This window comes from Falco cherrug, chromosome W, assembly GCF_023634085.1.
Source record: "Falco cherrug isolate bFalChe1 chromosome W, bFalChe1.pri, whole genome shotgun sequence".
Lineage (NCBI taxonomy): Eukaryota > Metazoa > Chordata > Aves > Falconiformes > Falconidae > Falco > Falco cherrug.
In genome coordinates this window covers 5479548-5506512 of record NC_073719.1, presented here as the reverse complement: position 1 = coordinate 5506512, position 26965 = coordinate 5479548, and the positions used below count along the sequence as shown (strand labels likewise).

The 26965-nt window shown below is 44.0% G+C and overlaps 1 protein-coding gene across 1 annotated transcript in view; it reads left to right on the top strand.

The window, feature by feature from the left end:
- The first annotated feature begins 19555 nt into the window (after window positions 1–19555).
- The window catches only part of LOC129734621 (uncharacterized), a 250217-nt gene continuing 242807 nt past the window's right edge, over window positions 19556–26965 (top strand). Inside the window, exon 1 of the mRNA XM_055698256.1 lies at window positions 19556–26909. The gene's annotated coding sequence lies outside the window, so the exon portion shown is untranslated. The remainder of the gene's footprint in view (window positions 26910–26965) is intronic.

The window sequence follows — 26965 nt, the reverse complement described above, 5'->3', positions numbered from 1 at the left end:
TAGCAGAGCATGGGAAACTTGAGAAGTCCTTGGTTTAGAGTAAGCACTACTTAGCAACAACGAAAACATCAGTGTGTTATCAACATAATTCTTATACTAATCCAAAAAACAGCACTGTACCAGCTACTAAGAAGAAAATTGACGCTCTCCCAGCCAAAATCAGGACAGTATCCACCCCTTATTCCATACCATTTACGTCGTGCTCAATGATGGCATTCTCAGAGGTGGTTTGGGTCCCTATCTTAACCACAGTCCTCTGATAGTACTGAACCATAGTTCAGTAGGCACAGACCAAGCCCCAGTACAGTACTAGGAGCAGCTGGGTGTTATTGGGGTAGAGAAAGCACCCTTGTATCAGGTGGCATATCAATTTACCAGGATTACTTGCCTGTTCAGGTGTAAAATCACAGGCTATGGGAGGTGATAACCACCCCGGCTGGCTGCCATTCTCTCATTCCCCCTCCTCAGCAGGACAGGTGAAAATACAATGAAAAACTCATGGGTCAAGATAGACAGTTTAATAAAGAAAAGCAAAGGCTGCATGTAGAAGCAAAGGAAAACAAAAATATGTTATTCTCTCCTTCCCATTAGCAGCTGATGTCCAGCCTTTTCCTGGGAAGTAGGACCTCAGTACATGTAGGGGATGGTCCAGAAGACAAACACCTGAATAATAAAAGCCCCTCCTCCCTCCCCTTTCTCTTAGCTTTTATTGCTGAGCACATCATATGGTATGGAATAGCCCTTTGTTTCAGTTTGGGTCAGCTGTCCTGGCTATATCCCCTCCCAATATCTTGTCCACCCTCAGCCTATTGGCCTTTGGCGGGGGGTGGGGGGGGTGGGGGGGTGGAGAGACAGCCTTCATGGTGTATGATTATTGCTCAACAATAGCCAAAGCACTGGTGTATCAACACTGTTCTAGCTACAAAGCACAGCACTATATGGGCTGCTATGGGGAAAGTTTAACTCCATCCAAGCCAGACTCAGTACAACCACACTGCAGATTGATGTCCAAATTTCTATCCATTAATTCTCATGGGTCTTTTCCAAGTTTGTTTCTGTATATGGGCACCTGTCCTTTTTGATGCTTACAGTTTTTAGTCTTTTATCTGGGACTTTATTCACCCCTGCATCTCCCTGGACTGGAAACCTGAAGCACAAGTAATGACATCAAGTCCAAATCATGAGAAGTGCCAAACTCCTCATGTTTGTCATGACTAAGGCCATAATAAGCCATTTGCAATGTCAAACAGTAAAGATTATGCCAAACAGTGATATTGTCTAGAGCCAGAGCTTCCTGTGTTGTGCAAGAATCAGATAATTCTCCTTAAAATATATTTATTAATAGGACAAAGCCAGTAATTTTTTATTATTTTAAAACCATTCAGTACAGTTAAATATACATCTGGAAAAATAAAGATGCATTTCATGTCACTGATTTCCCAGTTATTGTAGAAATACATGGAAGGAGTTAACTTGACTCAGTTTGAAATTCATGGCCATAACAGTCAAGATACTGTAGACACTGTGCAGGCTGTATCTGAAATTCAGTATTTTGTGTTTTTTGACAAAGTGTTAAAATAGCTCAACTAAAATGACCTGCACTGAATAGGACTGAAATATTCTACTGAATTATTCAAATGTTTATTTACAATACTGTCAATAGAAAAACAAACCCAAGGAGTTGAAAAATCAAGTGAAAAGTAAAGACAAATGTTTGTTTAACAGAGAAAAGTATCAATATCCAGCCTAATCATGTGGTGACACAGGCCTAGGAAGACAGCTGTCATCACCTGTCACACTAGGAGTGGCACCAGCTAGCTGCGGCGAATGAACGCAGCTTGATGCAGGCAAATGTCAATTTATTGTACAGAAGCACGAGTTTTTATACACTTTCAGAAGCTGCGCATTTTAAACTAATTGGTTCTTGAAGCTAAGCCTTGCATACTAGGCAATCCCTGATTGGTGGTTAACTACCAGCAATTAACCGCAAGGTGTTACCTTTCCTTGGCGCCATCCGTCTCCCACTCCCCCGTGCTCTGCAAACATGCTTCATCATGTTAATTGTTGTCTAGACAAGCTCGAGCACATTCCCCTCAGCTAATTGGTTGCCATGCATGGTCCTAGTTTGCAGACCGCTCCTGCATCTAGCCTTCACCCTGACTCAGCAGAAACCCTAGGACCAAATCTGCAAAGGCAGGTTTGAAGTGCCAGCTTGATCCCATGTATTGGGAGTCTTGTGGAAGATCTTGAACAGGCCACATCTGCTCTATTTGGCCACATACTTAGGGCTTGAGAAGCCCCTATGTTATTAATATAATCTGTAATTTATAATATCTTTGGGAAAGGGAAACTGTGGATCAAGGGGTGGAATATAGTGATCCTGACCAGGAGACTGTGGCATGTTTACGAATTAATGAACCATAGAACAGTTAACCTGAGTAGGCCCACGTCTGTGCTGTGCTGCACATACAGCTTGGCTTTCAGGCCTGTGTTATGTTGCACAAATCCCTTGGTCACAGGACAAACTCAACCAGCTCATTGCAACAGAGGAGCCTGCAGGCAGCTCCCACTTCGTACCAGTGATTACACCATCTGCATGGCCTTGCCTCTATTTAAAAGTGCAGCAAGAAGTTCTCATGAGACCATTCTTTAGGAATAGAGTTGTCCTTGTAAGGAAATTATATCATAGCTCAAATGACCAAAAGGGAGAGCTTCTCTCCACAGACAGGATCTGATCTGCTCTGTGCAGTATGCTGTGGGAAAATTCATCCAGGCTCCTTCCAATGCTGCATGAACATGAGGTGCCTGGCAGCTGAAGGGATGCAAGATTTACTTGTATCTATATTCCTCTCCTTACTCTGCCTTATTAAAGCAGTTATCTTATTAAGCCATTTTTTGTCAAACATTTCCTATTGAGATCCAGAAAGAATCCTGCATTATTTCTCTCTCGCTCACCCCTTCTCCCTACTTTCCCAGTGCAGAACACTCATGTCCAGCACTCTGATACCACAGGCATCCTCAAAACCTCCCAAACCTCAAAACCAAGATCCTGAAACCTAGAAGTACCTGCTGTCTCTTGGCAAGAGGGCAGACATCCTTGCAGCACCCAGGACTGATGCTTTCCAGCCTTCAAGGAATCCTATTTCCCCTTGTCCTACAGGTTTTTCCAGCAGAGGAGTTTCTTACTGCCACCTTGCCCTTCACCCAGCAGCTGATTTCAGGCAGTTCACAGTTTGCACAAGACAACCAGGAAGATGTGGGGCCACCTCCTTCCTCCCTCCCATTTCACAAGCTAGAGGGAGCAAGTATGGGGGGCTGACACCCCTGCCTGCTCAGGGATTTTGTCCCACATTCCCAAGTGACAGGGACACCTTGATAAAGCAAAGTTACAGGGATACCTTGGGCTGTGAGTCTCCCGACAAAGTCATTGAGTTTGTCCTGCTGCCTGTTCCTTGGAGAGGGACCAGGAAATTGTGTCTCCCCAAGGTGCATTCATCACCAGGCCTCCATCTCCTCTGCTAAAGAACCTGACAGCACACCAAGGGCCTCACCAGGAAAGACTAGGAGGTACTGAAAGCTAAAAGTACCTTAATGTTCATGGCAATGACTTGTGAGCCCTGGTGTGAGTATCAGTCCTGAAGGGGTCCACAGCAGAGAGGTCTGAACCTGGTGGCCCAGAGGAGTGCCCTGCCCATTGCGCTGCCCTAAATATGCTCAAGCATGAGAAAGGAGAAACGTTTCTGTAAAACAAAACATTCTGTCTAGCACAGTACTTTTATCCACAAAACTATCTATCTTGACCCATCTAATCTTAAGATATCTTGCTGTCAGCAGTGCCACAGGTATTCTTATTTTATGTAAATATACAAATTTCCTTTATCATTTTTAGGTTATTTCACTTAAGCATTTCATTGCTGTTCTTTTATCATTGTCCCTTTTATATTGAGTGATGGGTTATTATTCAGTTACTCACTGTTACATTCCTATCAGACAGAAGAGTTGGGTATTTCCACCTGTGGTGACGCAAGTCGAGGCGGACTGAAAAGAAACACTATGTCTGCATGGCTGAGTTCGGACAAAATGGCCCCTTTATTGTTTATACAAACTATTTATATATCTTAGACAGCACAGGTGTTAGACCCTGATAGGTTTTTGTGTCCTTCTTCTTGCTTGCTATTTGCTGTTGCTTAGGTGCCCGTATGCTTCAGTTCTAAGTTCTGATTCTTCACATCCCATTTACATACCTGACAATTTGTGGCTGTCTTAAAGGTACACGGCTAAGTCTTTGAAGTCAACTAACTTGTCTGCAGACCCACTGCAGACCCCAACATCCACCCTATGCATTTCCAAACTCTTCTCTCCCAGATCATGCTAGGACTTGCCAGTGGGAGATGGCTTCGCGCTGGGACCTCCATGAGTCCCCTTGCCAACCACATTGCTCCAAAACACCCCATTTTCCTGGATTTTGCTTTATGGTGAAGGGTATTAAGAAAATTCCCTTCCTTAACTATCAAATCAACCAGTCTTCATAGTATGAAAGTCTATTAACTTTGTTAAAATATATATTAGTTCATGTTATACACTGTAATGTAATGTAATGAGGTAGTGGAATTTTACTGGTGTTGCGTACCAAACGTGGCCACAGTCTGGTTATTTTGATGATATTAAACTGAGCTATTTATGCTAGCATTTGGAGGATTGGTTCCCATCACAAATGGACTACTGGTATATCAGGTATTAAAACAAATTTTCCCCTCTGGAGCAGAGAATAAGTAAAGATCTCTGAATGAATGGGAAAAAAAGAGCTCTTCACATTCTGGAATTTATAAATGTCAGAGAGAAGTTTCCCCTTTGGATTGGAAATTAAATAAAATCTCTGGCTGAACATGAAAATCAGGGATGTTCCACATTCATCTCTACCTGTCTATCCTACTGCTCTTTTTTTTGCTTTTACTCCGATATTTGCTCCAGCTATTGCTACTGCTTCTGGTTTGGAAGCACCTCTCCAACAAAAATTATAAAGCCAGGACTGGAACATAGCCAGCTTTCTGTAGGAACAGTCTACATGCCATTTTCACCCACTGATTTGCTTTTGGGGCAACAACAAATGCCCAGACTGTGAGATGATCTGGAGAAGGTGATACAAACTATATGCGGCATCTTACATGTTTACAACCCTACATGGGCTGACGTACAGCAACTATTTGAGACTATCTTTGCTCCTGATGAAAGAATTAAAATCTGAGAAACAAATCACAGATCAGCCAGGGAAGCACAGAGAAGAACCTCATGGCCAGCCAATGACCCAGGTCAGTCCCCCAAATTTACCAGCCAATAAAGGTATGCTGCAAAGAGTGAGAGGAGGATTGTTTGAATCCTTAGAACTGGCAAAAAGGAAGACTGTAAATTGAGCTAAGGTGCGAGAATGCCAGCAAGAAAATGCTGAACATTTTTCTATTACACCCGATTGGTTAAACAAGTGAGAATGTTCAAAGAGATCAGTTCTGAAAATGAGGAAATTTGGACTCTAATGATATTTTTCTTTGTGGATCAGTCAGCCCCAGATATTAAGAAATGTTTTTCAAAACCTATGCCTGGATGACAGGGCAAAGGATTGGATGAAATAGTCAGCATTGCTACATTTGTGTTTAATAAAAGTGATGAAAGACAGCTGAAGAAAAAAAATAAGAAAATAATAGGAACAGAAAGCCAGTCTATTGGCAGAAGCATTAAATAATAATCCTAGATTAAAGGGATGAGGACGTGGAGGTTTCCAAGGTAGGGGCAGAGAAGACAATTTTAGAAGCAATGGATCTCAAAGAACAGGAGACTGTTGTAATTGCTGTGGACAACAAGGCCACCATTGGAAACAGGAGTGCCCATTATGACAAAAAAAAAACCCAACAAACAAACAAAAAAAGAAAAAAAAAGAAAAAAAGAAAAAAAGAGAAAGCTTCTGTGGTGGTTTGACCTTGGCTGGATGCTAAGTGCCCACCAAGCTGTTCTATCATTCCCCTTCTCAGCGGAAGGGGGGTGGGGTGGAATAAGATGGGAAAAAAAAATCTTGTTGGTAAAGATAAAGGCAGTTTAATGAAACAATAGCAAAAGTAATGCATGTGGAAGCAAAGGAAAACAAAAGATGCTATTCTCTACTTTCCATCAGCAGGTGATGTTCGGCCACTTTCCAGGAAGCAGGGCTTTCCTTTCTCTTAGCTTTTATATCTGTGCAGATGTCATATGGTATGGAATATCCCATTGGTTACTTTGGGTCAGCTGTCTTGGCTATGTCCCCTCCCAAGATCTTGCCCAGCCCCAGCCTACTGGTGATGGGGGGAAAGATTGGAGAGACAGCCTTGATGCTGTGTGAACACTGCTCAGTAAGTAGTAGCCAAAACACTGGCTTGTTATCACCACCTTTCTAGCTACCAATACAAAGCACAGCACTAGGAGGGCTGCTATGGGGAAAACTCCATCTCAGCCAGACCAAATACAGCCTCCCAAAAGGACCTCTCAATCCTATGATGCAGTCTTGCCCTGCTCTATGCAACAGGGGCAACTAGATTTTACCTTGGATTGACAGTTAGCAGGGATCTATTGTGTAGTCACTGCAAAAGCCTCTGAATATAAAATATTTTCTCCTTCTTCTTATGAGAATCTGGTCTTAAACATTTTAATTAATGAACATAATTACCCCTATCTAATACATACATGGGAAACTTTTTCATCCAGACTCTCAATATCTTTTTGCATTTCCTTGGGGAAAAATGCAACTAATTATAGACAAGGTTCCCTCAGGGCTTTACTGAGTCTTCCACTATTTTTCTAAAGTTTTAGTAAAAGATTTTCAGGATGATGTGATTAAAAAAAAAAGGATCTGTTTTTTATACATTTTGTTGATGATTTATTGATAGCCAGGGAATTTTGTATAGCTGACACCCATACCTTACTGCTTGCTTTAGCTGAGAAGGGCCATAGGGCTTCTCCACATAAACTACAATTGTATGAGAGACATGTAAAATATCAGGGTTATATTCTCCAGCAAGAGGAGTGGCATTTATCTGAAAACCATATCAAAGCCATTCAAAATCTTCCCTGACCAGTCACTAAAAACAAATGCAAGCCTTTTTAGGAGCTGTAGGATTCTGTCAAACCTGGATAGCTGCTTTTGAGGAAATGACAAAATCACTGATACAGATTACTGCTCAAGACACTGGAGAACTCATTCACTGGACAACAGACAAGGTAAAGACATTCAAGCCTTTCAAGCAAGCTGCACCTGCTCTGGGATTGCCAGACTACATTAAGCCATTTACCATGTGTCCTGGTTTCAGCTGGGATAGAGTTATTTTTCTTAGTAGTTAGTACAGTGCTGTGTTTTGGCTATGATGTGAGAACAATGTTGATAGCACACTGATGCTTTTAGTTGTTGCTGGGTGATGTTTATACTGAGTCAAGGACCTTTCAGTTTCTTGGGCCCTGCCAGCAAGAGGGCTGGAGGGGCATGGGAAATTGGGAGGGGACACAGCCAGGACAGCTGACGCAAACTTGCCAAAGAGGTATTCCATACCATAGGACGTCATACTGAGTATATAAACTGGGGGAAGAAGAAGGAAGGGGGGGACATCCGGCATGATGGCGTTTGTCTTCCCGAGCAAACATTACGCGTGATGAAGCCCTGCTTTCCTGGGGATGGCTGAACACCTGCCTGCCGATGGAAAGTAGTGAATGAATTCCTTGTTTTGCTTTGCTTGCATGCTCACCTTTTGCTTTACCTATTAAATTGTTCTTATCTCAGCCCTTGAGTTTTACATTCCTTTCCAATTCTCCTCCCCATCCCTATGGATGAGGGGGGAGTGAGCAAGCGGCTGCATTGTGCTTGGTTGCTGGCCAGGGTTAAACTAAGACACCATGTTGTACATGAAAGGAAAGGAATAGCCTTGGGGATGTTAACTAATATTCTGAACCCTGCTACTCTACTCCCTTTACCTGGGGAAGGAACTCCACACCACAGCTGTGTAGTAACAATCCATGAAGCTGAAAAAACTTGAGAAGATTTAACAGATGTGCCATTTCTAGATCCCAATCTGGAACTCTTTGTTGATGGATCCTCGTATTATCTGAATGGCAACTGGGTTATGAGTTATTCAATAACTACTGTGAATGATGTAGTGGAGGCTTCACCACTCAGTCTGAAGCTGAGTGTACAAGCAGCGGAATTAATTGCATTAACAAAGGCCTGTCAGCCAGCCAAAGAAAAGACTAAATATTTATATTGTTTCTTGATATGCATTTGGTGTATGCCACACTGCTTGACATTTATGGAAGCTGCATGGGTTTATAACTTCTAGTGGAAGTAAAATATCAAATGGTCTGCAAATTACTGAACTATTAAAAGCTATACAATTGCCAGAGAAACATGGTGCCATTCATCAGCCAGCCCATACCAGCAGAAGGACAAAAGAAGAGATAAGAAATAGTTGAACTGATATTGCCACTAAAGCCACAGCACAATGGCCATATGAACCACTGGACTTACAAACAGTCTGATGGTCTGACCTGATGTTGCCCACTCCTGAAAAGATATGTTTGACTGTTCCTGATGAAGAAATTGACTCTTGGAAGAGGTATGAGGTCACCAAAGACTCCCAAGGAATATGGAGAGCAGATATGGAAAAACCTTCCTATTTTACCTAAGCAACACCTTATTCCCATAGCAAATATGCATCACCATCTAGGGCATTTGGGGACTGTTGCACTAGCCCAGGCAGTGCTGAAGAATTGGTTTGCACCAGGAATTTGTGCTACAGCCAAATAAGTAGCCACGTTGTGCACGCGCTACCTTTAGCCTTAATGAATATTTAGATTTGAAAGACTGATACAACTCCCCAGAACTTATATACCTGCTCATGTAAGTTTATTAGCGGAAAATTAAAATGTGACTCAGTATATTTTACAGGTTGTTATGGAAATTACACGACAGCCACCATAACAGGGTTCAACTCTAGGTTTCCACTGAATTGATAAGCGAAAATAAATTCTTCTATAAAGTCCTTTTTATTAATAGCACTGCAGCTCGAGTTGGGTGCCTCTGAAGACGGACCCCAAACAAAGAAATCCCTGGGTAATTATACCCTTACAATCTAAATTCCCTATCCCTCACATGACAGTTCGGACCAATAGTAATTTTAAGGTCTATAGTCTTCCTGTTCTTTATTGGGTTTCTTCATTGTCTCTAGGCAGGCTGTTTCTTTTCTTATCTCTAAGGTTGCAGCTTCTGCTGACAATTGTAGCTTCCTTATCTTCTGGCTTGAACAGGCACTGGGGCCTTATTTTACTTAACTAGGTAAAAGTTCAACATAGCTGGGTGAAAGTTCACAGCTTGCGGCCTACGGGTTCAGCAAATTTAGCTACTAATGCTAAGGAAGTTATACTAAGCAAGTTCTATATAAGTAGTATACCAAATCGCACAACAAGGTTCAGAAATTATTAAAATACAATCAGGTCCAGGCACAGCTAGTACAACCAGTACCTCTAGAAGGGGCTCTTCACCCCTTCAATCCAGGAAATTATGTTTGGGTAAAAGCACATAAAATAAAAGTTAACTTATCTCCTTGGTGGCAGAGACCATTTTTGGTATTGCTAACATTTCTCAGCAGTAAAGGTGGAAGAAAAATCGACTTGGATCAATCATTCTCACCTGAAAGGTGCAACCAGTCTAGAGTTGGAACCAGGAAACCCTCTTGCCACCAAGAGAACATCTATCACAGCAAAGACAAAATTACCTGTGACCAGGAATTTACACAGAGCTAGTAGATTGGCTGTGGACTTGCTAACCTTGCTTAAAATTCAACAAGAAAGTGAAAAGTAATTTGATACTTATCAATTGCACATGGACTGAACTATATCCTTACTTAAAATTAGAGTGCAATCAAGAGATAATTGTCTTTGTTACAATACACTGTCTTTTTTTCTTACTAATACTAGTTTAATGAAGAGGGTCCCTGTGGAGGGTCGGCCAAGTAACGACAGTCACACCAATATGGCTACATGCCCTCTCTCAGCCACACTTCCCAAGTCAGCTGAAGTTTGAATCTCTCTGTCTTTACTCATCAGCCAGGATAACTCTCCCTGCAGCCCCTTCACATTTCAGGTATGTCACCAAGCCTTTCATGTGTGCCTTGTGATCCCATCGCATAGGGGATCCTTTTCTTTAAACTCTGGTGATCCTCAATTTAAAAGTGCTGACAAAGAGGACAGCTATCACACATGCATGAGTCCTGGGATTTAACCTTTGGGGCCTCAGATACTCAGAAGACTCACACTCTTAGGAAAAAGGACACCATTCCCTTTGATGACAGCCCAAAGAAGAAGAAACTATCAGCAGCAATTTTTTGGTTTGTATCTTGGGATGGAAAGAAATGCAGTTTTGGCCACAGCAGTCCCCAGCACAGCCACTGACATACTTGGTGAGATGGCAGCTATCACAGTGCTGATTATAAACCTACTTGCATGATGGGATTCAGCCCTGCTGAAATGTAGATACTAAAGCTTATTAGCTTTAGTAAATAAGCTTATTAGCTTAGACTAAAGATTATCTCAGTTAATGATTTGCAGAAAAAAGGGTGGCATTGATCTCCCTCAGGAACACAGCAGGAATCATTCAGTTGGAAATAGCAGCGTAGATGCAGTAAACAAGCACATTAGGTGCTCTTCCTTTTATTGCCAGTGCTACCTACACAGCAGAAGGGGGGTGTGTGTTTCAGGCACTTGACATCCACACAAGCTCTACATACTCAGTTTCCCCTCTTGCAGCATCATACCACCACCTGTGCTCACAAGGCCAGCACAGACTCTGTATAAACCCAGTTTCACAGATTCTGACCAGGAGGGAGAAGAGCAAGCGAGTGAACAAATGGGCAAGTTTGTTATTGTAAACATGAATGCTATGCACTGCTATTATGTCCTTGCAGCATGCTTTCTCTATTTCTATGCAGAAAATATCCTATGCTATTGTAGTCACATCAGTTTCTAAAAAAAGCTTTGTATCAGCACATGCTGTATACTGGCAGCTAGCAATTTCGGAAAGTTGAAATTGTCTGCAGCAATCAGCCACTGTTTCAGGGAAGAGAACAGGTTGTCCTGGCTTTGACCAGAACTTTTATTGGACTCTTAATTGTTACAGATCTGCTAATAAGTTAGAATTAATTGACTTTATTTGATTTTACAAAATCATTTGGAATAAGAAATATATTTTAATGAAACTTGTAGTTGCACAGCAAAAGCTGCTATGAAATCCTTTGTACAGCCCTGTACCAAGGCCAGAAGAATGGGCTAGAATCATTGTTTAAAACTTAGGTAACAAATTTGGGATTTTACAGATTTCTTTGTATTTGACTAGTCTTCTGTATGTAGAAAGTGTATTGAAATGTCAGAATATAGAATTAATGGGAGCTGGGGAGAGTCGATTGGAACAACTTGTAGTTACCTGCCAAGAAACCGTGAACTTTAGTAAAAGGTAATTCCGGCAGAGGGAGATCGCGACAACCGACTCATATACCACCTACCCAAATCGTACCCCAGACCCATTTCTGGACCTTTCTAACCGTTACTGCGCAGAATCGGATATGGGAGGAGGGTATGTTAATGATTTTCGGGAAGTATTATGATTATGCATGAATACTTAATGAATATGTATGAATAAGTTCTATATATGGTGTATGATTTTGAAACTTGGTGTGCGTTGATCGTGAGAGTACTCACACACCCAGCCGTCAATAAAGAAGTGTCTGCTTATCTGCATCACATTGGTGTTGATAAGTTCTTCATTCTGAGATTTCGGTAACATAATGATCAGCACTCTCTCTGAGATGCTTTCATTACTTACTGAAATAACCAGTTATAACCTGCCCTTGCTGCTTTAATTTAGCAATGAATGACCTCAGAAAGCTGGGTGCTTTTTTCTGGGTTTTGTAAAGTAGATTTGCCTACTTTAAGTTACATTAAAGAGCACTAAAGGAACTAGAGTCTCATCAGCTTGAGTAGAGGTTCACTGCTGGCTGGGCTTTTGTGCAGGCTGTGTCAGATCAGACTTCTCCAGACTGTTCTGTCAATGTGCTTTGCTCACAACAAATCAGCGTAGTTCAGTTGCTGGCCATGGACAATCAGTGTTAACCTAAAGCAAACCCAGCGCTATCTGCTAGGGTGGCTTGTGTGATCTGAATGGGGGACCCTTGCAGTGTCCAAATCAGAGGATTACATAAATCAGCAGAAAGAAATTTCTGCACTAGGCACTAAGGTAACAAACAAATCAAGCCATGCAACTCAAAACCATACATTTTGCAGAGCCCAGAAGATACAAGTGTCAGGGCAGACTCCTTCCTAAATGGAGATTTAATGTTATTATGGATGTGAATACAGAATTTAGGTATCCCTGCAGGTGAAGGCTTGATTTGGCAGTGCTCTGCCATCCCTCCCATCACCCTGTCCCAGACAGAGGCTAGCCTACTCTTGACTTAGGCTGCTTACATACCCTTGGCTGAAGCTGAGCCTCTCACATGGCCACAAAGATTACATTTGGGTTTGTACTGACAAGATTTTAAACATTGACAAATGAGCCAGTCCTCAGAGCTGGGCCAGTTCTACAAGCTTCTGAATCCCCCACTGACCAGCTGGCTCCACAACACAAATTAGAAAGAACTGAATGTATTATGCCCTCTCTTTCTTCACACACTTGTTAACATTCAGCTGTTGGTGACAACTCTGTACAGAGCATGGTCAGGCTCCCAAGAAGGGAACAGAGAGCAAGCATTGTCTCCCCTCGCCCATGTTAGGGAATTTTTATGGTACCCCTTGAGGTGAATTAAACACACGTTTGTGCTTAAATATAAAAAAAAATAATTAATGAGCAATGCATTGGGTAGAGTCCTACCATCATAGGCTGATTCCTTATATACACTCTCACCAGCACCAATCCCATGAGTAGTTGCAAGGGGTGTCTCAGCCCGGCCTTGGGTCCATCCCCCAGCTCAGCTTTGCTGCCCAAAGGTAGCCCCCTAGCACTCCCATTCCAGGACAGTGTTGCCTAAACTCCCCAGTTACCAAACTCTGATTTAATTGAACAAGAACACAAAATTTAGGTCAAGTACACACCATCTCAAGTTGTCGAAACTGATGACTGCAAGGACTTCTAATCAAGGTAGTCAATCTCGGGAAACAAAGAACAGATAATGATAAGAGAGGGTCTGCAGCAGAAAAAACAAGCTGAGCTGGTTCTGGAGTTTGTGAAGGAGTGCTAAGTAGGGGGGGAATATGTACAAGAACCTAGGTGGAGTCATGGGGCAAAAAACGGGGTGAAGAGGAGATGACCATCGGGAAGACCACCTGGAGGCATAACTGACCAGATGTGAAGACTCATACATATGCAAATAATTCCGATAAATGTAATGAATATGTATAGCTGTGTAACATAAAATGAGACCCGTGAAACAGTTCAGCATGTGCATTAGGTGAAACACTCCCCCCCCCCGCATCCGGTGCCACGGTGCCACAATAAATTATGCCTGCTTCTTAATGCTATGTTGGTGTTAAGGAGTTTTATTCCCGATTTTGGTGGCAGCAGCTACAAGACAATGCTGAGACTGTTTCTTATCTCATCACCCAGGGAAACTTCACTCTCTTACAGGGATCCTTCTATCTCTGGCATACATGCTTTCAGCCAGTTTAACCACTTCTGCAGTTGAGCCTTCTTGCCCTCCATGCCAGATCATTCCTTGGTCAGGAATTACCACTGCTGCACAGTTACAATTTGAATTTCCCTGTGACCCATCACTGACGGGCTTTGGTGGCTGCCAGCTTTGCTGGACTGGTCGTTGCTTCCCTGCCACTTCTGTACCTGGAGGAGCTAGCCTCTTTGGCCAGCCACTGTGGGAGAAGTGAACACTCAGAAATGGCTCCTAAAAACTGCCTAAAGTGTAAAGCTTACCAGATGAAACTTTGAAACTTCCAGACAAAACTTCCTACAGCTTTCAAGAAGAGACAAATGACAACAATAATGCAATATAGTCAACTCCATCTTCCTAGATCTGTGCTGATAGAGAAGGGTTTAAAGTATTGTTCCGCCTTCTTTACTCAGCATGCAACCTATTTTGCTGAAGTGAGAAGGCAGAATGCCAGTTATAGCAGCTTATGACATGAAATGGCAAGTACTCTACTGGAGCTTAAATTGACCCATCATTAAATCATCTCTCTCATTAGCAACTGAGTAATTTCACAGAAATCTCTAACTGTCCTTTGAAAGAGATAAAGCATTCATTAATATTAATCATAGCAGGATTAAGTTAGTGACATAGAGCTGATATGTAAGGGACGAAAATAAGTTGACCTTGTAGAGAAACAAGGCTGACTTGGCAGAACTGTTAGTGTATAGATAAGATGTCGTCCTCCCTTTATTCCCAAATTGCACGTCTTTTATGCCACTTAGCTGTCATCCACGCGGCATCACACTCCATTTGATTGGTCCCAGTGTGGTGCCCACACACTGCTCCCCCCTTGTGCAGGCATCCTGTTTTTTCTCATCTTTCTGTCCAACTCTCTTATCTCTCTGTGAATACAGTTTCTTTGTCTCCCTTGGCCTTGCATATGTCCTTCACAACACCTGCAGCTTGCTAGGGCTGCGGCCTGTTATTACAACCAAGTTATTCGGTCTGGATTGCTCATAATATGCCCGTTTTCTTCCAGCCACTCCACAGTTTAAAAAATCCTTACACGAAACCCATTATGAGACATCACATTGTAGATTTGTTCTGGGATGGAGTTTATCAGGCTCTGAAAACTCCAAAACAATGTGCATATTTACAGATAGATTAACTTGGTATTCTGTAGGAAGCCATAATCAAACTAAAGATAATTGTAAAATTTTGGTTTCCACTATGGGCCTATGAGATCCTAATTGCTTTGAGTCATTTAATCTGGGTCTGAGCCTTACTGGTTTACCTAGACAATCAGAACCAGCACATGCTAACCCTTTTGCACAAAATAGTTTACATTTAAGATTTATTTGAGGATTATATTACCCTATTTACACAACAATCAGAGAAATATTGGATATGTGGAGAAAGGGCATTTCCCTCATCCTAGTGGATGAGGAAAAGGCTGTGGATGTTGTCTACCTGGACTGTTCCGGCCTGGCACAGCCCGAGCCAGAGGGATTTGATGTTACACCCGGAGAGGGATGAAGATGCAAACAAGGTCAAATGCCACCAATCAGGAAAGTTTATTGAAACAGTGTTGATAAGAAAAGAGGATAGGAAAAGGAAGAAAGGATAGAAAAGAAGGAAATCTAGCAAGCAGTCGGGATAAAGTTGGAAGAGATAGTCACCACCATGGATCCAGTGGTGTCCCGTTGATCCATAGTTTGCTTGTCCATTGGTGGTGGGAGTGTCCAAATCATGCCCTTACTGTTTGATGGTGCAGTCTTTTATAGGGTATTTGGGGAGACCATTTCCCTGACAAAGGCATGTACCGCATGTCCACACATACTCACCATCTTGTCACGCTGTTTCCGAGGGGCATATGCGATGGCTGGATGGTCCTTTGTCATGGACTGTGCATGCCTTGGCAGGTTGAGGTGGTTGTTCATGTCTGGACATGTCCCCCAAAACAACATGGCCACTCCTTGACCCCGGCTGCTGTCTGGTTCCAGGTGGCTATTTGGTCCTTGTCTGGTCCACAACTGCTGAATTCCCGCCAGATAGCCTTGCACAAAGCTCAGCAGTGATGTAAACAAGCTTTGAGACAGTCAGCTCACAATATGGTCTCCCATGCTGGACCTTCGTAAAGCCTTTGACACCATCTCCCACAGCATTCTCCTGGAGAAACTGGCTGCTCATGGCTTGGAGTGGTGTACTGTTTCCTGGGTTAAAAAATGGCTGGACAGCCAAGCCCAAATTGGGGTGGTGAATGGAGTTACATCCAGCTGGTGGTCAGTCACAAGTGGTGTTCTCCAGGGCTCAGTATTGGGGCCAGTTTTGTTTAATCTTTATTGTTTATCTGTATGAGGGCATTGAGTGCACCCTCAGGAAATTTGCAGATGACACCAAGTTGAGGGGGGAGTGTTGATCTGCTTGAAAGCAGGAAGGCTCTACAGAAGGATCTGGACAGACTGGATTGATAGGCCAAGGCCAATCGTTTGAGGTTCAACAGGGAAAAGTGCCAGGTCCTGCATTTGGGTCACAACAACCCCATGCAATGCTACAGTCTTGGGGAAGAGTGTCTGGAAAGCTGTCTGGTAGTAAAGGACCTGGGGGTGCTGCTTGACAGCCAGCTGAACATGAGCCAGCAGTGTGGCCAAGAAGGCCAATAGCATCCTGGCTTGTATCTGAAACAGTGTGGCCAGCAGGACAAGGGAAGTGTTTGTCCCCCTGTACTTGTCACTGGTAAGGCCACACCTTGAATACTGTGTTCCATTTTGGGTCCCTCAATTCAAGAGTGATGTAGAGGTGCTGGAGCATGTCCAGCGAAGGACAATGAAGCTGGTGAAGGGTCTAGAGCAGGGGTCCTCAAACTACGGCCCACGGGCCGGATACGGCCCCCCAGGGTCCTCAATCCAGTGCCCGGTATTTACAGAACCCCCCCGCCCCCCCGCCCCCCCCGCCGGGGTTTGGGGGGGGAAACCAAGCAGCCGCAGATGACCTCCTGCCACTTCATCCACGTGCTGGCCCCCTGTTTAAAAAGTTTGAGGACCCCTGGACTCTAGAGAACAAGTCTTATGAGGAGCAGCTGAGGGAACTGGGGTTGTTTAATCTGGAGAGTAGGAGGTTCAGACGAGACCTTATTGCTCTCTACAACTACCTGAAAGGAGGTTGTAGGCAGTTGGGGGTAGGTCTCTTCTCCCAGATAACAAGCAACAGGACAAGAGGAAATGGCCTCAAGTTATGCCAGGAGAGGTTTAGATTGGATATTGGAACAGGCTGCCTAGAAAAGTGGTAGAATCACCATCCCTGGAGGTGTTAAAAAGACACATAGATGCATTGCTTAGGGACATGGTTTAGCGATGGACATGGCAGTCCTGGGTTAACAGTTGGACTTGATGATCTCAAAGGTCTTTTCCAACCTAAGTTATTCTATGTTTCTAAATATTTACCCTCAGCCTTGGATGAGAAGTGTATTCTAGGCACATTAATGAAACTGAAGATAATATTGGGGCCCTATAGAAAAAAATCAAATTCTTATAAAAAATGGTAATACAGAATTGATTAGCCTTAGACTACCTGTTAGCAGCAGAGGACAGGATATGTGCATTATTGAATAATAGCTGCTGGTTTTATGCAAATCAAGACAAGAAAATTGAAACTAATATAAACAAGATAGGACACATTTAAAAGTCTTACACGAAGTAATACAGTAATTTCCCCTAAAGCTGTTCATGTGGTTAACCTCTTGGCTCCCAGACTTAAGTATAGGACTGTGAATTAAAATAAATTTGGCTGTTGTATTCATTATCTTTTTTTCCTTTGTAATTATATATGTGTATTTGCAGTGTTGTATTATCTTATGCACTCAATTGCTACTAAAATAATTGTCGCGACGGAGGGAAGACACAGTCACTCAATATGAGTGATCAGCAGACTTCGTTTATTGTCCCTTACAGTCACCTTTTATGCCTTGTTATAATTAGCTCATACATATTACAAAAGTTAAGCTCATTATTGGTTAGTTACCTAAATATCAAGTCTGCCCCTAGTTTCTCTTCTGTAGTTATCTGTTCCCACCTGCAACATTCTTTTCCCACCGCAGTCTTCCTGTTATTTTGTAACTTTTGCTTTACTTCAGATAAGCTGAGAGCGATGTGCATTTTTGTCCAGCCAGCTGGACTATGTCTATGAGACCTTTTTCAGCTAGCCAGTTATCCACAAATAATATAATGTGATCCTGATGGTCAAAAGAAGAGGGACTGTTATGAAAATTCCCTTCCCTAACTATTCAGTCAACCAGTATTTCTAGTATGAAAATGTATTAAATTTGTTAATATACATATTGTTTCACATTATACACTATAATGTAATGAGGTAGTGGAATTTTACTGGAGACTTTGGTATTGTTCATGCCTTAGCAAAACAAACTAAAGGACAGCCTCGCCCTGGAAATAAGGATTTTCCTTTATGGAAGCTTAGAGCTGTCTACAAAGGATAAAGGATACCCCTAGACAACCAAGATAACACCAGCATCCTAGCCCTTCTAAAATGTCTTTGACACCCTACTGGTGCTGTCTGGTGTCATAGCTAAGTAAGTATAGCAAGTCTGACTCCAGGGATGTAAGGGACGAAAATAAGTTGACCTTGTAGAGAAACAAGGCTGACTTGGCAGAACTGTTAGTGTACAGATAAGCGGCCAAATTTGGCAGTGAAACCACAAGCGTGTGAACAGCTCGCAATGAGCAGCTGATTTTCTACACATTGATAAATTTCCCGGTGCTTTGCTACACGTAGGCACGTTCCAGGGCAGAACTTGGGTAGATAAGCGATTGTATATAACCAGCACTTATGTATGCAATAAACGATCTCACTTCTTCACTGACTTGGGGTCCGTGCCTTCATATGCCACAAATGGCACCAAAACAGGGACTTGAGGGATAAAAACTACAATTCTGATGGCATAGCCCAGCTGAACCAGGGAAAAGGGAAAAAGGGAAGACGGATACACAAGAGCTCTCATCACCACAGCCAGACAGCAAGTGAGCAGCTGGGAACCATGGGGCAATCATTAACACGGGAACAGAAAAATCATATGGAAGTTTTGCAGAAAATTTTAAAAACTTATGGGGACAATGTGTCTCAGCTATCCCTTGTAAACCTCTTGGCATGGGCTTGGGACAATTGTTCTTGGTTCCCTAAAGAGGGCACGCTGAATATCACTGTATGGAAACATATCGGGGATGAATTGGGACAGCAAAATGATAAGAAATCAAAGAGTGTGCTGAAAAAGTGGCAGCAAGTGTTTTCGGCTCTTAGCCACTTAAAGACTGTTAATGAAGCAAAACTCCCGCATTATAGCATGACAGCCTCATCAAAAGCAAGCAGAGATAAAGAACAGTATCTTCTGTCTTTGCATAACGATCCTGAGCCTGATGATCCTTTCCACCCAGGCTTAGCAGATCCAGAAAAGGGAGCCAGATCTCTACCCACCAGATGATAACGATGCAGGTGTAATCCCTGTGCCTCCAACCAAGCCCACAGTTCCATTTAACCCTCTGACCGAGAAGCCTGGACCAAAACAGCCAAAATCACCCCCACCCACAGATCCTGCACTTTGGGCAAACCCAGCTGAGTCGTCACATTCCGGTGAGTCGTCCAAAGTATACTATGGTGCTTTAGATCAGTGCAGAAAGGAGGCTATGTGAAAGGGAGATATGGAATTACTCAGTGTATTCCCCATCCGGTACCAGGCAGGGCGACCAACTGTGTGGGAGCAACTCCCGTAAGAAGCTGTAAAAGAACTCAGATGCTCAGTTAAGATTTTGGACTCAGATCGGCATTTACCATGAACTTGTACACTGCTATTGCAGAAGGGTATGTTATGACCCCATATGATTGGAAAGCATTGTGTCGCATGATGCTTACCTCTATGCAGTATACAGTTTGGATAATAGAGTACCGAGACCAAGCTACTACGCAGACAATGGACAATTTAATGAACATGAAAAATATAGGTATGGATGAACTGATGGGGGAGGGCAGATATTCTGCTGCGGTAGCGCAGGTACAATTGCCTAGAGAGGCACTTGAACAAGCCACCTGGATAGCTCTTGCCTCCTTAAGAAAGGTCCCTGGGGGAAAGCCTGAACAGTTGTTTGCGTCTGTCCGTCAAGGGTCCCCAAGAGCCTTATGCAGACTTTTTAGATCGCCTAAAAAATGTGATAGATCAACAAGTAGAGTCAGAGGAAGCCAAACAATTACTTCTCACGCAGCTCGCAGTGGAGAATGCAAATGCGGATTGTCAAAGAGTTTTGCATCTGCTTCGGAACTGTAACTCTGTATTAGCAGATATGATAAGGGCTTGCCAGAATGTTGGCACCGAGACCCATCGTGCAGATATATTTGCTGCTGCCTTGCCACAGCAAATGGTAGTGGCAACTGCACAACGAGGCTCTTGTTTTCATTGTGGTCAGGCAGATCACTTCAAAAAGGAATGTAGGGCAGGAGATAGGAAAAAATCAAATGGGCCCAAGACTCCTTAAAACCTTGTCCACGCTGCCAAAAAGGGCATCACTGGGCCAATGAGTGCCGTTCTAAATTCCATCAGGACGGCCATGCCCTTTGCCCAAACCAGGGAAACTGCCGCGTGCCCAGACAAAAAGTCCGGCAGCAATGACGGTCCAACAACAGCCGACTCTCGACAGTTGGCCTCAGACCTCCGGCCAGCCACCCATGGCAGTGCTGGACTGGACTTGGCCGTCTCCCAGTCAATCTTAATCACTGATACCGCTGTACATTCGCTCCCAACCAGAGTCTGGGGTCCCTTAGGGAATGACTGTAATGCGCTTTTGTTGGGACACTCTTCAGTCATTCACTCAGGACTGTTTATACTTCCTGGAGTGATTGACACCAATTACATTGGTGAAATAAAGATTATGGCTTGGACCCCATCCCCTCCTGTGTCATATTCAAAAGGGAGAAAAAATAGCTCAGCTTTTCAAATTATTTCAAAATGTGGGTCCAAAAGGGAGAAGGCAAGGTGGGTTTTGACAGCACCAACCTTCCACAGATTATGTGGGCACACCAAATTACTCACGACCAACCGTTATTAACCTGTTATATTGAGGGGAAGACCCTTTTTGGGCCTAGTGGACATTGGCGCTGATGTTTCAGTAGTTTTGCAATTGGACTGGCTGAAAGAGTGGCCTTTGAAAGACCCCACATCAGCAATAGTAGGTGTTGGGGGAATACAGCTAACCTAAACAAAGCACCTGACCAGTTTTATTACTCGGCCCCGAAGAACAACGAGGACCTATTACTCCATACGTCATGCAAGTCCCCTGCACCCTGTGGGGACGTGATTTGTTGAGCCAATGGGGGGTTACCTTGAAGACAAATTTGTCCTAAGGGCCGCTGAGGTGCAGCCAACGATTAAACTCGCCTGGAAAACAGATACACCGGTGTGGGTGGAACAGTGGACCTTGCGCACAGAAAGGCTGCACAAATTGCGTGAACTGGTGCAGGAGCAAATCAAAGCAGGCCATATTGTGCCCTCCACTAGCCCTTGGAATACTCCTGTCTTTGTAATACCAAAAAAAGAGTGGCAAGTGGCAACTTTTACATGACTTGTGAGCTATCAGTGCAGTGAATGAGCCTACGAGACTTTACAACCCGGCATCCCCTCTCCTGCTATGCTGCCTGTTGTGGTTTAACCCCAGCCGGCAACCCAGCACCACGCAGCTGCTCGCTCACTCCCCCTCACCCAGAGGGATGAGGAAGAGAATTGGAAAGGAATGTAAAACTCAAGGGCTGAGATAAGAACAATTTAATAGGTAAAGCAAAAGCCGCGCACGCAAGCAAAGCAAATCAAGGAATTCATTCACTACTTTCCATCGGCAGGCAGGTGTTCAGCCATCCCCAGGAAAGCAGGGCTTCATCACGCGTAATGTTTGCTCGGGAAGACAAACACCATCATGCCGGATGTCCCCCCCTTCCTTCTTCTTCCCCCAGTTTATATACTCAGCATGATGTCATATGGTATGGAATACCTCTTTGGCTAGTTTGTGTCACCTGTCCTGGCTGTGTCCCCTCCCAATTTCCCATGCCCCTCCAGCCCTCTTGCTGGCAGGGCCCAGGAAACCAAGTCGTCCTTGACTTAGTATAAACATTACCCAGCAACAACTGAAAACATCAGTGTCCTATCAACATTGTTCTCACATCATAGCCAAAACACAGCATTGTACTAACTGCTAAGATGAAAATTAACTCTATCCCAGCTGAAACCAGGACACTGCCAGACTCCTGGTCACTTATAGTGATTGATCTTAAAGACTATTTCTTCACCATACCGTTACATCCTGACAATGCACCTCGGTTTGCAGTTATGGTGCCAGCAATTAATTATCAGGAACCCACCATGCGTTTTCATTGGACTGTGTTGCCACAAGGCATGTTAAACAGCCCCACCATGTGTCGAATATTTGTAGCACTGGCTATCAGTCCTGTTCGCAAAAGGTTACCACAGGTTTTGATCTACCACTATATGGATGACATTTTAGTATCGGCATCATCATCATCCTCATTGGTCACTGAAGCCGTGATGGACTTAAGATGATCATTAAGCAACGCCAGCCTCTGTATAGCAGAGGAAAAGATCCAAACTCGAGCACCATGGAAATATCTCGGATGGAAAATTGTTGAGACAGCTATTCATCCTCAGCCTTTACGCCTTGCTACAAATGTTAGGACCCGCAATGACCTGCAAAAGTTACTGGGTACCAAAAACTGGGTGCGACCATATCTTGGAATAACTACACAAGACCTGGCACCTTTGTTTACCCTGTTAAAAGGAGACTCTAATTTGTTGTCGCCGCGTACACTCAGCTTCGAGGCCAAAAGGGCTTTGCAGACCATAACTAATAACATACAGGAGCGTCAGAGTCATCGCATATACTAACTTTGTCTGTTTTGTTGTTTTTGATTTATAATGAATTTCAGCCTTACGCTCTCTTGTTTCAATGGGCAGCTGAACACCAGGATCCATTGATAATTTTGGAGTGGATTTTTTTGCCTCACTCTTTTTCCAAAACAGTGACAACTCTTATTGACATGGTGGTGATCCTCATTCAAAAGGCTCGACATCGTCTGCAGGAACTTATGGCCCGTAACCCAGCCACCATTTTTATGCCTTTGGCCAAACAGGACTTTGATTTTTGGTTTAAGCAAAGCCTCTCACTACAGTCTGCTTTGGCCGACTTTAGTGGAACCATTGCCTTTTCTATTCCTCGACATAAATTGCTTCACTCTTTAACTGATTTACCCTTACAATTGAAACTGCATATTTCTCATGTACCTATCCCAAATGCCCTGACTGTTTTTATTGATGGCTCAGGGCCTTTGGGAAAAGCTGTTGTGTCATGGAAAAATGAGCAAGGGCATTGGGACTCAGACGTTACCTTTGTTACTGGCTCTACACAAATAGTGGAGTTAGCTGCAGCTGTTCGTGCCTTCACATTGTTCAAACAACCACCTTTAAACCTAGTTGCAGATTCTTTATATGTTGTAGGGATAGTGCGTAGATTGGAACATTCATTTTTAAAAACGGTTTCTAACCAACAGTTATTTGTTTTGTTGAAGCATCTTTTGTTCCTATTGGAGCATTGCTCTCATGACTATTTTGTTTTACATGTGCAGTCACACACCTCGTTGCCTGGTCCCATTGTTGAAGGCAATAAGGTGGCGGACATTTTTACCGTGGCTGTTGTTACCACCAGAGCTTATCAACAGGCTAAGCTTTCACACAACTTTTTTCACCAAAATGCTAAGGCGCTGCAACATTTGTATCACCTGACACAAGAACAGGCCCAGGAGATTGTAAGGGGCTGTCCCAACTGTCAAAACTTCAGCCCTTTACCCGTTTATCCCAGTGTTAATCCTCATGGCCTCCAAGCCTGAGAAATTTGGCAAACTGATATCACACATATTCCCTCGTTTGAGAATCCTAAATATGTTCATGTTTCAGTTGACACCTTTTCACACTATGTTTTTGCCACCGCTCACACTGGGGAGAAAAAGCCGTGATGTTTGCCGTCATTGGCTTGCTTGTTTTGCTACCATGGGACTTCCTGATCAAATTAAAACCGACAACAGCTCAGCATATATAGCACAACACACGCACCTGTTTTTGCAGAATTGGGGCATTACCCATGTGATGGGCATTCCCCACTTGCCCACTGGACAGGCTATTGTTGAATGAACTCATCGGTCTCTTAAAGACATGCTGCAAAAACAAAAAAGGGGGAATAGCCCAGGTACCTCGCCACAGGAACAACTGTGGAAAGCTCTGTACGTGATCAATTTTTTAAACCACTCTTCCGACCATAGTGCTGTACATAAACATTTCTCTTGTCCTGCTTGGTGGGAACTGCCCTGGGTCCACTACAAAGATACAGAAACTAACCAATGGAGCATTCCGGTTGAATTAATAACGTGTGTCTCTACAGATCGAGGGCCTCTGTGGATCCCCGCTCAGCTCGTTCGACCAGCTGATCACAATGAGCCAGAGAACAAGCCAGAATAGTGCAAACAGACTAATGCGACTAGTTTGGCCCTTGAAAAATTATTGATTGATGGATGTACAATCAGTGTGACATGCCACTTTGCAAAATAGAGCTGCGATTAGTTTATTGTTATTAGCTCATGGGCATGGATGTGAGGAGTTTGATGGAATGTGCTGTATGAATTTCAGTGTCAGTTCATCAAAGTTTGAAACAGCTACATGATTTGACGTATAAGTTGAAGGAAGATCCCGGATGGAATCCTTTTGAAGGTTGGGATTGGACCCTAGGATTAGGTCCTTGGATATGAAAAATATTGATGTGTGGGTTTGCTATATGGCTAGGGGTTTTGGCCATTGTTATATGTCTACCGTGTTTGATGTACCTGATGCGAGCCATGATACAAAGGGCTGTCCATCAATCTATGACGGTTTAAATTCACAGAGCCTTAACCTTATCCAATTTAACAAACAAAAAAGGGGGAATTGTAAGGGACGAAGATAAGTTGACCTTGTAGAGAAACAAGGCTGACTTGGCAGAGCTGTTAGTGTACAGATAAGCGGCCAAATTTGGCAGTGAAACCACAAGCGTGTGAACAGCTCGCAATGAGCAACTGCTTTGCTACACGTAGACAAATTCCCAGGTGCTCTGCCGCACGTAGGCACATTCCAGGGCAGAACTTGGGTAGATAAGCAATTGTATATAACCAGCACTTATGTATGCAATAAACGATCTCACTTCTTCACTGACTTGGGGTCCGTGCCTTCATATGCCACACAGGGACATCTGGATCAATAGACAAGCAGCAAGAATGCTGCAAACACATAGTTGCTTTGCAGAATTTTACTATTATTAGTAACGGATAGTGTGTGTGTGTAGAGGAATGAAGGCAGTGGGTTGATTAGCATTGATAATATGCAGCTGTGGCCTTGCCTGGATGGCAGGGGGTTGATTGACATGGATGATGTGCAGCTGTAGCTCATTCCTGCTAAGTAGTTAATGGCTCATGATGGCAAGCTGTGGCTCCTTTCCAAGTTACTTGCAAGCAAAACTAGAGAAGAGGTGGCCTTACTAATCTCAGAAAAAACCAATGGTGCCACACCACTTTTGATGGCAGCCCGTTATGGGCACGTTGACATGGTGGAATACTTGTTGGACTATTGCTCTGCTTCTATAGAAATTGGTGGTTCAGTTAATTTTGATGGTGAGACCATTGAGGGAGCTCCGCCATTATGGGCAGCATCAGCTGCTGGCCACTTGAAGGTGGTTCAGTGTCTGTTAGATCATGGTGCATCTGTCAATAACACAACTGGCCTGGCCTGGCCCGGCCTCTGGAGGAAGGAGAAACAGCATGGACAGTAGAATCTGACTGACAGTAAAAGCCTTGTTGCAGCCTGCTAGTTTGTGCTGCAACAATTGGTGCCCCATGTGAGGCTGAGTTGGACTGACTACAACTGGTGCCCAATGTAGCTGAGACAAGCGGGAAAACCTGCGACCTATAACAGACATTGTGAGAGGTGAGCTGTTGAAAACTAATCAATATTGCTGTATTTCAATACTTGTCCATCTTAAATTGCAACTTGTGTGTTAGTGATTAGTCAAATCATGTTGTACGTGAACATTTGAAGGGTATAAAAGCCCTGTGTAAAACCACATTTGTGGTGCCCCAATCTGGCTGAGACACCTCATGTGTGTGAGTAAATATTTACCCTTGTAATTCTTTATTTTGCATCCTGGCCCCTCTCCTCAGTCAGCACAGGCCAGTTGTGAATTTTCATGACAAGGGCATTGGGGCTCCCATCCCTCCCCACAGGCACAGGAAGGCACTGGAGCCCCCACACCAGATCCTCACTCTGGCCTACATCACAGGTGAACAGGTCTGCCTCTGAGCTGCTGGCACTGCAAGCCTTCATGGCTGCCTTTCCCACTAAATGAAGGAGCATCTAATTACCCTGTTCAATTTAGCAGTAAACTGATCTATTTCTGAGGAGAAAACGCCCACTTTTTTTTTTTCTCCAGACTGGGCTGGTTTTGCATCCCTCTGCAAGGGATGGGTTTATTGCCCGGATCTGCTAAGCAGATCCACACGTGGCCAGCCGTGAGGGTTTTCCTCCTGCAGTCCTGCGGGGTTTTACTGCTCTCCATGGAAGCGCCCCTCCCCCGGTACCGTGCGCCCCCCGCTGTCCCCTCACCCCTGCGACATCTCTCCCCACCTGTGCATGCTCCGCTGTAGCGCTGTTCCGCCCTTTGTTTTACTTTAGAGAAAGGAAAATAAGGCACGGTCTGGGGAAAAGGACACCCCCTATCTTGTCCCCATACCACAGCTAACCTAACCAAACCATACCTCCTCCCCGCTACGTTCTGTCAGTCCACTCACGCTATAGCGGAGGGCGGTGCCAGGAAACTCGCTCACCCCCCTAGCGGACAGCTACCACATCGCCAGCACCGCCCCGCTCTCGGTGTAGCTTGAGCGGCTGCGTAGTCCCACCTCCTGTCCTGCTCCGAGTGGCTGGCGGCGCTTAGGCGTGTTTCTCATTGGGCCTGGTGGTGGCCGGGCTGTGTTTGGTAGGTTCCGCTGTGCCCAGATGTTGGGCTAGTGGTGGAGGCTAGTTGCTGTGGGGATAGGTTTGTCGTGAAAGAGCTGGACGGAGTGCGGGAGGCGGTGGGTATTTCCTTGTGAGGGTGACTTCGGCGGGAGAGAGCCGGTGGTGTTCTGGG